Below are 15,675 nucleotides of genomic sequence, written 5' to 3'. Positions count from 1 at the left end.
AGCTGAAGGGATCCTCAACCCTATGGGTGGAACAACATTATGAACTAACCAGTACCCCAGAGCTCTTGACTCTAGCTGCATATGTATCAAAAGATGGCCTAGTCGGCCATCACTGGAAAGAGAGGCCCATTGGACTTGCAAACTTTATATGCCCCAGTCCAGGGGAATGCCAGGGCCAAAAATATGGGAATGGGTGGGTAGGGAAGTGGGGGGGAGGGTATGGGGGACTTTTGGGATAGCATTGGAAATGTAATTGAGGAAAAGATGTAATAAAAAATATTAAAAAAAATGATTCATAGCTGTATAAAAAGAATGAAGCAAATTCCTAAGATAACAAAATTTATGCTAGCAGTGTCAATCAGACCCTTTAAAAAGTGCTGTTTCTTTAGAATAATTAATGAGTGACATCTTTGTTAACTTCTCTGCCGTTAAGTGGTGGCTCCAAATTTATGTTGATGAATAAGACACTGTCCTGGGAAACCAATCCAGGACTAAGTTTCATCCATGGAACCTTTACCCTTTCCTAAGTGGAAATGATGCTTTGTTCCCTCACTTTCCTTTATTCTAAATCACACTGCACCTTTTCTCCCAAACACATTCAAACCAGTGAGTAGGATACACGCTGTAAGGTACTGAGGAGGAGCTGCCCTGAGTTCAAACAACCTCTGAAAGTTAAAAATAAGTTAATGATTGATTGTCTATGAATAAAGAATGTTGCTGATCACAGTGTTTTGTGAAGACACTGAATAAAGTGAATGATCTGTGCTTTTTCATCTCATTCTCAAGCTTCTCCTGCTTTTTTTTAAGTTCCTTTATTCCTGCATACTAAACACATGACTCTATTCAGGCTGTTTTTTTTTTTTAACATTTATACAAAGGATATGCATCCAATTAGCAAAGGTGTCATTAGTGCAGGTGATGTATCCAGGGAAATTTGATAATTACAATAACAAGAGAAGAATAAATATTTACATGTGGTATACTTATGTGTATCTCATGGCCAAGCATAATGCCATAGATAAGGTACTTAAATTGAAACTATCTCTTTGTTCACCAATCACAGATTGTCTTTTTTGAAGACTAACTTGGAATTGAAAAATATGATTATCTGACTAGTTGATTCTTTTTTTTTTCTTTTCTTTTCTTTTTTTTTTTTTTTTTTTCTCTTTTGGTTTTTCGAGACAGGGTTTCTCTGAATAGCCCTGGCTCTCCTGGAACTCACTTTGTTGACCAGGCTGGCCTCAAACTCAGAAATCCTCCTGCCTCTGCCTCCCGAGTGCTGGGATTAAAGGCGTGCACCACCACGCCCGGCTTTACTAGTTGATTTTTAGAGGGAGCTCTTTCTTAAGGGAGGAAATTATGAAAGGACAGATGTACTAGTGTCTACCCAATTTGGTCAACAATATTAAATAGGCTTATAAATTATAATAGAATACTGAGTTATTCTATGATTATAGATAATATATACAAATAGTATAATAATTGGTATAGAGATTTTAGGATTTCTATTTCCAAAGCATCATACTTTATTGGAGATCTGGATCATATATCAAGAGCACATAGAGGAATACATTCATTAACCAGATTTGGAAACATACAAAACAAAAAACAAACAAAAAAGCCCAAAAAAAAAACCACTAATTGGGGACACAAACAAATACAAGTGAGACCACTCAAATATTTTTTAAATTATTTTAAGCTGAGTTTTGAAATATTTAAGAGATATTCATTATTGTAATATAATGAAAAGGTTTTTATTTATTCATACTAAGACTCCATGTAGAAGACTGGTAATTAATTTTTATAAGAAAAAGTAGAATATAAAAATCAGGTGCCAGATGATCTTCAGAGCATACACATCAGCTAGAAACAGTCTGTGTTCTGAAGCTATGAATCAGGAACTCCAAATACCACCGGTGTTCTGGTTCTCTCTTTCTTCTCCATGAATCATACTGTGAAGATCTAGAAGTCAATCAGAGTGGCCTAGTCGGCCATCATTGGGAAGAGAGGACCATTGGTCATGCAAACTTTATATGCCTCAGTACAGGGGTATGCCAGGGCCAAGAAGTAGGAGTGGGTGGGTGGGGAAGTGGGTTGGGGAGTGTGGGGAACTTTTGGGATAGCATTGGAAATGTAAATGAAATAAATATCTAAAAAAAAAAAAAGAAAGAAAGAAAGAAAAAAAAGAAAATATCCCATTTAAAAATGAAGTACAGAGCAAAAAAAAAAAAAAAAAAGAAGTCAATCAGAGTCTTCAGTGCACAGTACAGCATTGAAACTATATTCCAGGCCACAAGACAGACAAGAAAGTAGTAAGATGAACCTGGACTTTCTGAAAAGCGTCTATGGGAAACTCACCCTGGAACATCCTGTGACACCACTTTGGTCCATTCTGGGCCATGACTTCAAGAGAAGCTCTTACAGTTTTTCGGTTTCTTTGCCAACACCAACCAATCAAATCTGTGTAGGGGGAAAGCTGGAGATGAATGTAGGACACACAGTGGGTAAAATAGGAAAAGTACTTTCTTATTCAACAAGCACTCAACGCGTGTAAGCAAGCGCTTCTGAAGCTCTGTGGTGGTGCAAATGCAATAACTAACAGGGACTGCCTTACCCGTTGTAGCAGGGTCAATCTACTCAGATATGTTTGTAAAATATGCTTGCTTGGACATGAGACTTGGAATTAAACTGCAGAGACACTTCAGTTCAAATAACCGTGTGTAGGTTTTTGCAGTGGTAAACATAAGAGATCGCCTGAAGGAGCTTTCACAAACTTTATTATGAATGAAAATGTGTGGCTCAAGTGCATGTGCTTGAGGCAGAGGAGGAGGGGAAAGAAAGGGGTTGGAGGGAGGGACGGGGGGGGGGGGGGAGAGAGAGAGAAATCTAGATTTGCATTTATTTAACTGTCAACCAGGAGCTTGCTGTATATGTGAAAACTTTTGAATAAGAAGGCAATTGTTTGACTCTTTGGTTTCATATTTGGTAACTTTTGTAAGTGACTAGGATAGCCTGCTCTGAAAAGATGGCTAGAAAAATATAAACATTGCAGTTCATTGAACATCCCTCTAGTCAGTACACACACACACACACACACACACACACACAACCAACTTTCCATATCTTAACTAATAGGAACTCCATTTACCCAAATTAAATTATTAGAAAATTCATCATTTATTACTTTTGTAGCCACTCTTTTCCTCTGGGCAGCATTTTATTAAAGCATGTCTTCTGATACATTTCTTGAAGTTATCTCTTCTTGCAGACTACCTTGAAGATAACTCTTTGTTATCTCTCCATTACTGTCCTGCAGCCTAGACCTGTGAGACCTGCCAGCAGAGCCACTACAGTAGTATCCTTCACTGTTTTCCTCATAATGTCGTCTTTTCCTGACAACCAGAATATCTTTTTAGAGACTGGAAATCAAAGTGTGCTATTTGTGTGCTAAAACTGTTGGATAATTGAAGCCAGTACTCTTCACTTTATCTCATATTGGCACTGCTATTTTGGAAATGGTTTGAGATCACTCCTGTCTGAGTGCCTATGGATTCTCTCTTTGCCCTCCCCTAAAAAGCTGCACCCATAAAGCTGTCTCCTTATCTCAGGCCTTCAGCGACCAGCCCTTGTAGTAACACACCTGTCCAGAAGAAAATAAGCACCCTGTGTCTGTACATTATTAGCCCTTTGCATTCTAATTTCCCTGCCACAAAACAACCTCTTGCTCAATAAAGAACTCAGTCAATACTAGAGGGGAAATTCATAAGAATAGATGCTAAAGGTGTTGATAACACAGTTTTGTTTTTTTGTTTTTTTTTTTTAACTAAGGCACCCCTTTTGGACAAGCTGATGAGAACCCACGTTATCTTTTAACACGCTTTTTTTTCATTTCAGGTATTTATTTCATTTGCATTTCCAATGCTATCCCAAAAGTGCGCTCCCACCCGCTCCCCCACCCACCTACTCCTACTTCTTGTCCCTCACATTCCTCTGTACTGAGGCAGATAAAGTTTGCATGTCCAATGGGCCTCTCTTTCCACTGATGGCCCACTAGGCCATCTTCTGATACATATGCAGCTAGAGACACGAGCTCTGGGGGATACTGGGTAGTTCATATTGTTCCACCTATAGGGTTGCAGGTCCCTTTAGCTCCTTGGGTACTTTCTCCAGCTCCTCCATTGGGCGCCCTGTGATCCATCCAATAGCTGACTGTGAGCATCCACTTCTGTGTTTGCTAGGCCCCAGCAAGGTCTCACAAAAGACAGCTATATCTGGGTCCTTTCAGCTAAATCTTGCTAGTGTATGCAATGGTGTCAGCGTTTGGAGGCTGATTATGGGATGGATCCTGGGATATGGCAGTCTCTAGATGGTCCATCCTTTCATCTCAGCTCCAAACTGTGTCACTGTAAATCCTTCCATGGGCGTTTTGTTCCCAATTCTAAGAAGGAGCAAAGTGTCCACACTTTGGTCTTCGTTCTAACATTTTTTTTAATTTTTAATATTAATATTTTTATTACATATTTTCCTCAATTACATTTCCAATGCTATCCCAAAAGTTCCCCATACCGCCCCCCACTTCCCTACCCACCCATTTCCATTCTTTTGGCCCTGGCATTCCCCTATATTGGGACATATAAAGTTTGCAAGTCCAATGGGCCTCTCTTTCCAGTGATGGCCGACTAGGCCATCTTTCGATACATATGCAGCTAGAGACAAGAGCTCCTAAAGGGATCTGCAACCCTATAGTTGGAACAACATGATGAACTAATCGTTCTAACACTCTTATGGTAGTGAAAGCAGTGTTGGATCAAGAAAGCAAAAGCCAGTTCAGCACTGCTTTCAAGGTTTGAAATCTAATTGGAAAGAAATCATGGAATCAGGTACTATAGACTCTAGGAGAGAAAACAAGCTAATGTACTCAGGATAGTTTTAGATTATAACTTCAACCTCATTATTAATCAGGATTCCTATCTCAAAAGGAGTCTTTGACAAAAAAATTTATATGGTAAAGTGGATACTCAACTGTACAGTAAACTATATGTTCAGGAACCATCCATGGATTTTCCTCAAGCCAGATGAATGTGGATTTTCTAATAGTTTTGTATCATCCTAAGTTGCTCCTGTGAAAAACAGGAAAACTCAGATGTTTTCTAAAGTCAGGAGGCCTCAAGGGGATTCATGTGGACTTTTCCACCAGCTGCTCCAGTGACTTTGCAATAAGCAATCATCGAGGGAACACAGCCTGAGTTCCTGCAAAAGTATTTGGCATAAAGGAATAACAGTGCTACTTCTGATGCAAGAACAGCACGTACTTCCCTGAATCATCTAGTCAAACCAAAGATGGAAGGAGTCCCAGAACGCCAGCTGGGCTAGGCTCCTGCTTCAGGAAGCTAAATAAAAACTGAATCTTATGTCTGGGAGCCCAGTCTTACTATGCAGGTAAAATCGGCCACATGAGTATATCACATGAATGAACCAAACTGTGTTACTGTATGACAGCTTTGCGACTACGGTTATATACATGGATCTAGTAGTTCTCCATCAGCTTAATATGGATTTGTTCCAGCTGTGGAACTAAAATATAGCTTTTCACTTCTTGTCTTTGGTGAAATTTTATTATTTTGTTGCTAGAGTTAATGTAGTATTCAACAGAAGTATCTGCCTTAAGAGTTAGGCTTTAATAAACAACGATTTTATACACCATTTTTGAGAAGTGAGGTTCATAGTTATTTCTGTCGTGTGAGTAACAAATGTTAGACTCAGGAAGGTTAATCACCTTCTTCAAAATTACCTAAACAGGAACTTAAGTTGAACGTAGCTCTGCCAGTCACAGACCAGTACTTAGTCACAGTGTTGTGCCCTGAATTTGTTGTTACTTAGTACCCATGGATGTGACTAAACAGGAAGTAAAGAATGTCTAGCTGGGCAATGGTGGCGCATGCCTTTAATCTCAGCACTAGAGAGGCAGAGGCAGGCAGATTTCTGAGTTCAAGGCCAGCCTGGTCTACAGAGCTAGTTCCAGGACAGCTAGGGCTACACAGAGAAACCCTGTCTTGAAAATGAAAAAAAAAAAATGTCTAAAACCTACAGCTAAGAGTTGAATAATCTAATTTTATATTAATTAAAATTAGATATATTAGTATATTAGAAGTTAAAGAAACACTTTATAATTTTTAATAGAAACACCTTAAAATCTATCGTGCTCTTTTGGGCATATTTTCATTGTTGACAATATTTTCTCAAGTCTAATAGTAATACTAGTTCCAAAGTGAATGGAAGTAATAAGATTATAAAGATTATTCTCTGGTCCCTAACTGAGACAAGATCTTACCCTGTGCTCAGGTAGGTCTTGAAATTCCAGCTATGCCTCAACCTCCCAAATGATGATATTACAGACACAAGCCACCACTGAATAGAGTAGCTCTAATACAATCTCATAATTCTTTCAAATTATTCTCATTTTTTCACATGATAAATCAAAGGTCAAGAGAAGTCTAAACTAGTCAATGTTAGGAATTATCCCCACATAATTTTGCCTCCATAATGTATTAATTTCTATTTCTATTTCTGCTTCCTATTTGGCAAAACTTGGAGAATGATGACTTTCTCCCACTTTATGGATTGTTTTGTTGAAAATAATGTTTACTTAAAAAATTTTCTATCTCTTTAAAATTTAAAATAGATTTCATTTCATCCAATACATTCTGATTATTGTATCTCCTTCCCTCAACTCCTCCAAGATCCTCCCCATTTTCCTGCCCAACCAAGTACACACATTTTCAATCTCTCCTTTTTTTTTTTTTTTTGGTTTTTCAAGACAGGGTTTCTCTGTGTAGTCGTGGCTGTCCTGGAACTCACTCTGTAGCCCAGGCTGGCCTCGAACTCAGAAATCCGCCTGCCTCTGCCTCCTGAGTGCTGGGATTAAAGGCGTGTGCCATCACGCCCGGCTTTCAATCTCTCCTTAAAAAACAATCATGCATCTAAAGAAAAATGATAAAATAAAATAAAATAAAACAACAAGAACAAAAACAACTGGAATAGAGCAAAACAAACAAATAAAACAACAAACAAACAAAACAAAACAAAAACACAAAGAAAACGCCAAAGAAAAAGCATATAGACACAGAGACTCACATGATCATGCACACAGGAATCCCACAAAATGCCAAATTGGAAGACCTAATATATGTACAAATAACTGGTAGGTTAAAAAAAAAGAGTAAATGTTCTAACAAAACATTATGAGACAACAAACCTCCAAAGATACTACTGGTTTAGTTTTGTATTGGCCATCTGCTGCTGGGCATAAGGCCTACCCTTAAGAGTGATCTGGATCCATGATGAGATTTTATTGAGTAAAACTAATTTTTCATTTGAAGTGGTCATCACTTGAAGATATCTTCTAGGTGATAAGAGCTTGTTGTCTTCCTCTCCTCTCAGCAATGGGACCTCATCTAGAACAGATCTGAGAAGGCTTTTGCGTGCTCCTCCCCATGTCTGTGAGGTATTTGATGTAGACATCCTATTCAGAACTGAATATTCCAAGGTCTCTCTCTCTCTCTTTCTCTCTCTCTCTCTCTCTCTCTCTCTCTCTCTCTCTCTCTCTCTCTCTCTCTCTCTGCCTCTCTCTCTCTCTCCGCCTCTCTCTCTCTCTGCCTCTCTCTCTCTCTATCTCTCTCTCTCTTTGCCTCTCTCTCTCTCTCTCTCTCTCTCTCTCTCTCTCTCTGTGTCTCTCCCTCTCTCTCATCACATTGTCCAGCTGTGGCTATAAACTCATCAGTCTACAATGATGACCTCCCTACAAGATGCACTAGGGCTACAGTGGCACAAAGTTTGTAGTAGTAACAAACCAAGATCTGATTGGATTTAAGGCCCATCCTCAACAAGGCTTTGGTAGCCAAGGACCTGTAACTAAATAGCACAGGGATCTAGAAAAAAATCCAAGGCTACTCTTATGCTAAAGGAACATAGCAATAAAATGATTCCCATCAATATTCCTCTATGCTCATAGATCTGTACATTGCTTAGCAATCATCATAGAAGCTTCCTCCTGCAGTTAGAAAAATCCTTTTTATAAAGCCTGTGATTTGTTTCATTCTGCACTGAGACATGACAAGGTGATCTATGCCTATTTAGGAGAATAAAAGCATTCATTCACCAATAATGTAGGACTATGTGATTCTGTGACCACAGTTCACTTTATCTAACATTAGCTACATAGACTGTGAGTAGTAGCTAAAAATATCTATGGGAAATAAAATTTTCACATTTTTTCTAAATAATTTACAGAAAGGGTGCATTAAAAATACATTAGCATCCCTCTTTTGATCATTTCTAGAAATGATCTCTTTTCAATATAATAAAGATATCTACCTCCAGGAAGAAGAAGAGGTGAGTTAATGGAAAGGAAGACTAAGAAACAATAACTTTAATTGTTAATGGCTATATTATTTATTATTGTTATTACTTGTGTCTGTGTGTATGTGTGTGTGTGTGTGTGTGTGTGTGTGACAGAGAGAGAGAGAGAGAGAGAGAGAGAGAGAGAGAGAGAGAGAGAGAGAGAGAGAGATGAGTGTAAGGACCTTAAAGAAGGACAAAGGATGGCATTGGATTCTGTGCATACTGAGTTACTGAGCCAACCACTCTGGTTTCATGCAGAAAACTGAATTCTAGACCTCTGTGAGAGAAGAAAGAATGCTTAACCATCAAGCCAAGTCTCCAGGTCCATAAATAAGAATTTGAATTAGCAAAAATAAAAATACAAAGATATTGTTTTAATACATGATGTGTAGACTATATAGGATCTAAACAGACACTCTACCACTAAGCTAAATTCTGAGTTCTTAAATAAAATGTTAATTCCAAAATAGGTTTGAAAAATATATTCAAGTTTTAAGATGTGATTACAATGATTTTTTTTCCATTTTTTCTATTTTGACTGTTAGAAATATAAGCTGGGTCAAAGAATTTAATACAAAGGAAGTTTCCATAGAATAACTATGGATAGATTAGCCTCTTCTACCACAAGCAAATTGTAGGATAACGAAAACAGAGCAGGAGCAAACATATTCTGACATTCATTTTCTTTCTTGTTTTGGGGAATAATCCAATAACAATATGAACTGAGAAAATCATATTATGACATTTAAGACTATTAGATCCTGTACTATTATTAATTGAAATATTGAGTTATGGATTGGATGGACATTATTAATAACTTGAACTACTTAGAGCTTGTACCCAGCATCCAGTTTGAGAATAAATGGCACTATGCCAATATTGAAGTGCCCACCAAAAGAAAGAAAGAAAGAAAGAAAGAAAGAAAGAAAGAAAGAAAGAAAGAAAGAAAGAAAGAAAGAAAGGAAGGAAGGAAGGAAGGAAGGAAGGAAGAAAGAAAGAACAAACGAATTAAGGAAGAAAACATCTTTGTGGCACTTAATAGAAAAAAAGAAGTGACATCAATCATTCTCAGCTTCTTCATGGCATGGAAAATGCCCCGTAACATTGGGGAGTTGGGGAGAAGGAGGTTAACTGAAGAGCTTCTTAGACAACTACAGGCTTTGGTGTTACTGCCACAGACTAAGAACAGATGGGATGTGGAGTTGGAGATATTCCATAGTACTGGCAAAAGCTGAAGTGTGGCTTGGTTTGCCCAGGGAATAGTACTACTAGGACTAGACAAACCAAGATAGAGTCATGAGGAGTTCTGGTAGTACTTTCAGCTTGTATGCAGGAGGAACCTCATCGGAGCTATATAATTATATTTTAAAAATTTGAAAGCTCTGAAGTTGATCAAACTTTCCAGAACACATCCTATCTTGCATGGTGACACTTGGGCAGCAGCATTCATATATCAAGTTACTCATTTTCCTGGCCTGTCATTAGGACTGTAGTTGGAACATTTACGTATGGAAACTTCACTCATTTTTATGGCTAGCCTATGGTTTCTAAACTAGTACATTCACAATATAAACCTCAATCATTTATGGTGCTAGCCTGTGGTACACAGAATAGAACATCCACCTTTGGGAACATCAGTTACTCCTATGGCTAATACCTCTGACTAGTACTTTGGTATGCACAAGTAGATTAAGAGAAATGTATAAATACTGTTCTGGTGATATAGAGCAGTAAAAATTTAATTAACAGCTATACAAATCAGTTGATTTTTGCCAGTACATATTTAAAAAATTTTTTTAGATATTTTCTTTATTTACATTTCAAATGTTATCCCCTTTCCTAATTTCCCCTCTGAAAATCCCCTATTCCCTCCCTCCGCCTGCTTCTCAACCTACATACCCCCATTCCCGGCCCTGGCATTCCCCTATACTGGGGCATAGAGCGTTCACTGAACCAAGGGCCTCTCCTCTCAATGATGACCAACTAGGCCATCCTCTACTACATTTATAGCTAGAGCCACAAGTTCCACCATATGTTTTCTTTGACTGGTGGAATAGTTTCAAGGAGTTCTGGAGTAGCAGAAGATAATGTACATTAATTATTTGATTATTGCAAGTCTTATGGTGATATTAAAAAGAAAAAAGAGCATACATACTTGATAAAGCACAAAGTGAAACAGAGATTGCCTCCTCATTGAAGATCTAACCCCTAACAGTCACATGATCTGAATAGGCCACTGCAAGTTAGTTTCCTCTTGTTCAGTGGCAGCTGTATGGCATCTGAAATCAGAGGCATCTCCAGCAACACCAGAACACCACATCAGATCAGCCACACCCAACACTATAAGCAGCCTTACTAATAAAATGGGGGAAAGAAAGTGGCAACACAAGAGATCTCAAGGTTGTCTGGGAGTTTCTGGTGATCCAGAGCACACTATACAGATTAATCACATGGCTCAGACCCTGTTCCAAGAGTTTTTCTATCTCCGAATTCTTATGGGCACAGAAGGCCTTACTAGCCTGATGTCCTGCTTCACCATGCTAAGAGAGGTCATTAGTGAGATGCTGGCCTACTGAGCTTAGTTTACATATACCTCATTGCCAAACTCCATATTCTCTCTCATGGTCTAAATATGTTGCATATTAGACCCATTGTAAGTAGCAGATCCATCTAACAGGTCTAGTCCTTCTAATGCCTACATGCTGAGTGCAAGGGTGGGCAGAGTAATTTCTCCCTATTCTTCCAGTGTCTTGACTAACATTTTGCCATGTTTGGCAATGAGTATCAAATAAAAGTGTCAAGTAGTAACCATTCTGTAACTGGAGTCTGATGAACCTACTCACTTTTGAGTCCAAGTCAAGTGGTCCAGAAACACTAAGGTCCCAACCCCAGAAATACTCTTAGCAAGCCAAGAGGGAAGAGACTGTCAAGGTCTGCATAGTTCTTGTCCTCAGTGTCTTCACTCCAGTGAGCACTGTGAAGGTCCTGGTGATTGTTCACTTTGACACGAATTTCCAAACCCAGAGTATTATATGAGTACGGAGAATATGGCTATGATTTCTATTCTTAGTCTTCTGGATGTAAGTCTTATGATATAACTCTATTACCTTCACATAAAAACTTCATAGGTTTTCAATACCCAGGCAATGTTTTCCTATTCCTAAAGTTCTGTTTTATAATTTCAACATGTACAATTTTGGAGAGTGAGATACTAAATAGTGATAGTCATCTTGACTGGATCTGAAATCAGCTAAGAGGCGAGCTTCTGGGTGGGACTGTGAGGTCATTTTCAGGAATGTGTATCTGAAGTGAAAAGGCCCATACCAAATAAAGAAATCAGAGGATAAAGCTGTTCTGCTTGCCTACCTGCCTGCCTGCCACCTACTTATGCTTCTGGCTGGTGTGTCTATGCAATTCCTGCTGGTTGTGGTGGTAGTGGTCAGAATGTAGTTTTCCCACTTCCCAATGCTGACTAAAAACAGCACCTCTTCAGGAATTTTCCAGGGTTTCTCTGTATAGCCCTAGCTGTCCTGGAACTCACTCTGTAGACCAGGATGGCCTTGAACTCAGAAATCTGCCTGCCTCTGCCTTCCAAGTGCTGGGATCAAAGGCATCTGACACCACTGCCTGGCATGAGTATTTTTAAAATGGGAATACATTTAATCAAATATCATCCCATAAATTGCAAACTCAGTGAAGGAAAACAATACTCTTATAGTTGTTTTTCTTTAATTCATTAAAAGAAATTTAAACTTCGTTGAAAATTTACACACTGAGAACCTGTTCAATGTATGAACCGTATTTAATAGCAAAGCTTGTTTTCATTATTAAAGAAATAAAATTTTAAAAATCTTGTGTAAATCCTGCCTAGGATATTCTTCTGTTTTGTGGGACATGGATCTTTTGATTAGCTTACATTATCTGAAAGTGTATTATTAATTCATTTGAATGTATATAATGTATTCTATGGCTTATGACAGTAGAGATACTTGGAACAGCTCACGAAATGTTTCTTCTGCCATGGTTTCAAATGCCACTTGCAATCAGGGAATAAACAGCAAGGCAACTACAGAAGCCTAACACAGCTGCTGGTGTAATCTTCTGTAAGTGCTGTTTGGATAACTTCATTCCCTCTCTTAGGAAACTACAGGCCTTTCAACTTCTTTTTGTTCTGTATATGAATTTATAAACATTTGCAAAGAGGGGGGGTGTAGAAAAATAGAAACCTACCTACAAAGATATGTGAAGGGTATTGTGCTTGCTAATGAAACAAATTCTCATTTTTAAGTTTTCATTCAGCTATTATTATCCACTATAACCCTTTGGGGAGCATGCACAGAACTGAGAACGAAACCCAAGGCCTTGAGCATGTTAAGAAAGCATGCTATTTAAGCTGTTCCCAAACTCAAGTCTTAAGTTCTACCAACAAAACCTTCTATTTCTACAAAAATAATCATTGGAAAAAATGCCTTTATGGATGTCTCTTCTCTCTCTCTCTCTCTCTCTCTCTCTCACACACACACACACACACACTGATCCCTCTTCAATATAAGCCTATATTGAAAAGTATTTGCCCATGTTTCATCTATATTTTCAAAACCATAACCCTTATTGAAGTGGCAATGAAAGACAACATAATTTTGCAAATCTTTTAAGTATTTTCTATTATTTAAAATATTTTATACTAACTGAAATTTTATGGTATAGCCACCATAGATATTTCATTATTTATTATTTTCAAAAAACAAGATATGTTATATTATTCAAAAATATTTTTGTCAGAATATCAAGATTTCCATTTCTGAATATAGTTACATATACTTATAAAAACCGTATTTGTAACACTTTTGCTTCAGTACAATTGAAATGGACATGGTGAATCAAGATGCAGGGATGCTTACGTGCATTTGTATCAGATTTGTTTGATACTATATATGCTATTTAACAGAAGATTGATGAAATGGTCTTTGACTATCTAAAAATTATAGCTAACATGGTTATATTTTTCCTGGCATAGAATATATTCATCACAGTAGACATAGTATGGAAAGCAGAGCTTATTGCAGATGTATATATAGAGAGAATGAGATCATTTGTTCAAAATAGTATTACAAGTACTGTTTCAAAGAAGGAAGGGGCTTCTTTGATTTTTCAAATATATTTGAGTATCAGATGTTCACACGATATAAACTAATAAAGCAGACTTAACTTGTCAAAACTAAGGTATGTAGGAGTGGGCAGGGGAAAGGCCAATAAGGAAGATCACCAAGTAAAAAGATGGAAAAGGATAAGAAGAGAAAGAAAAGAAGAGAAAGAGGAGGGGGAAATAAAGAAAAAAGATTTAAGAAAACAGAACAAGCAAAGCAGAAGATACAGTCCAAGACACAAGTCAGGCGGCTCTGCGCACACATCAAAATTATCTAGAATAAAGTAGACTTGCATAGGAATTTATGAAAACTGTTAAAGAGTTAACTTGTTCTGATACATTGTCATATCGTCAAGCTCTATGTGGTCTCAAATTGCTATGTAGATTAGGCTAGCCCTGAACTCACAGAGGTACACCTGCCTATGACTCCCAAAAACTTAATTAAAAGGTTGCACTACTGTGCCCAGACCTAAAGAGGTAACTTTTACAAGAGGCACAAGGAAGTGATTGAAGGATTGGTGTGATATTTCTGCATCACTTGATGATCACTTGTGGGCATGATCGGTTTTGTTTGGTGATAACGCCTTCATGGGTAATTATCTATGTTAAAATTTATTAGAAACAATCACAGTAAATATAAGCACTTTATTGCATATCAATTACTGCTCAGTAAATGTTTCGAAAGTCATGGAAAAATATCTCCTTCTTCTATTTATCCTCCCAGAAAATTCAGTCTCTTAGGCTCATCCCAAGTGCTGCACACAACACCAGATGCATTCCTCTCCCCCTCCAGTTCACAACTCTGTGAACCTCATATGCCATCCCTCCTGGCCTCCATCTCTCCAGTTGCTACGCTGTTCCAGCTCCAAGATAAGGTGGACACCACTGTTCAATCCCAGGTCCCACATGCTAGAAAACCAGCTAACCTACCTCAAATCTCTGTGCGCTCTGTTCCCTGAGTAGACAGAATTCCTCATACTCATCCTAGCTTCAGTCTCTTTGACCCATCAATGCCTACTGTGGATCCCAGAGACTATCCTCTCTTGACATCTTAGAAATCAGCAGCTAAACCTATAATCAACCCAATTACAGATGCCTAGATGCAAGCATATAAACAAAATCAATAGTAGCCAGGATAATATGACTCCACGAGAGCTCAAATATCCTATCACAGAAAGTCCTGAATATTCCAAAATAGCTGAAGTTCAAGAAAATGACGGTAAACCCAACTATATGAAGATGATTAAGTTACTTAAAGAGGAAATTAATAAATCCTTAACATAATCCAGGAAAACAGAAACAACTGGGGAAAAATGAATAAATCCCTCAAAGAAAGCCAAGAAAACATGAACAATTAGATAAAAGAAAAACAAATCCCTTGAAGAAAACCAAGAAAAAGTTAGAGAAAATTAATAAAACTGTTTAAGACAAGAAAAATAGAAATAGAAGTAATGAAAAAAACATAAACTGAGGGAATGCTGGAAATGAACAGTTAGTAACTCAAACAAGAACTACATTTGCAAGCTTCACCAACAGACTACAAAAGTTGTAGGACAGTTTCTGCCATTGATGATATAATAGAATTGCATACATCAGTCCCAGAAACTGCTAAATCTAAAACTCTCCTGTCACATAATATTGAAGAAATATAGGACACAATGAAAAGACCAAACCTGAAAATACTACGCATAGAGGAAGGAGAAGAATTCCACGTTAAAGGTGCAGAAAATATTTTCAACAAAATCATAGAAGACAAATTTTCTAACCTATAAAACAAAATGCCTAGAAAGTTACCAGAAACATAAAGAACACCAAATAGATTGGACTAAAAAACAAAGTCACCTCATCATAGAATAATCAAAACATTAACATACAGAACAAAGAACTTTAAAATTGCAGGACAGAAGACCAAGTAATATATTAAGACAGAACTCTTAAAATTATACCTAACTTCTCAATGGAGACACAAAATGGAGAAGAGCCTTGACAGAAGAGCTGCAGACTCTAACAGACCACAGATCCCAACCCAGACTGCTATATCCAGCAAAACTTACAATCACCAGAGACAGAGAAAATAAGATACTCCATGAAAAAAATCAAATCTAAACAGTGTCTACCTACAGAAAGTG

The 15,675-nt window shown here is 37.7% G+C and overlaps 1 long non-coding RNA gene across 2 annotated transcripts; it reads right to left on the bottom strand.

The window, feature by feature from the left end:
* Positions 1-1,545: 1,545 nt before the first annotated feature.
* Positions 1,546-14,551, bottom strand: LOC147001227 (uncharacterized). 2 transcript variants are annotated; one of them, XR_015045120.1, is made up of 3 exons: positions 14,477-14,551; positions 2,359-2,460; positions 1,546-1,962 (listed from the first exon to the last, which is right to left on the bottom strand). It is a non-coding gene; the product is annotated as an uncharacterized LOC147001227 (long non-coding RNA). The 2 variants fall into 2 exon arrangements; XR_015045119.1 differs by having other exon boundaries at positions 2,359-2,476; positions 14,477-14,519.
* Positions 14,552-15,675: the final 1,124 nt, after the last annotated feature.

This window comes from Mus caroli, unplaced genomic scaffold, assembly GCF_978045245.1.
Source record: "Mus caroli unplaced genomic scaffold, Mus_caroli_1 scaffold_14, whole genome shotgun sequence".
Classification (NCBI taxonomy): Eukaryota; Metazoa; Chordata; class Mammalia; order Rodentia; family Muridae; genus Mus; species Mus caroli.
This window is presented reverse-complemented; position numbering and strand designations above follow the sequence as displayed.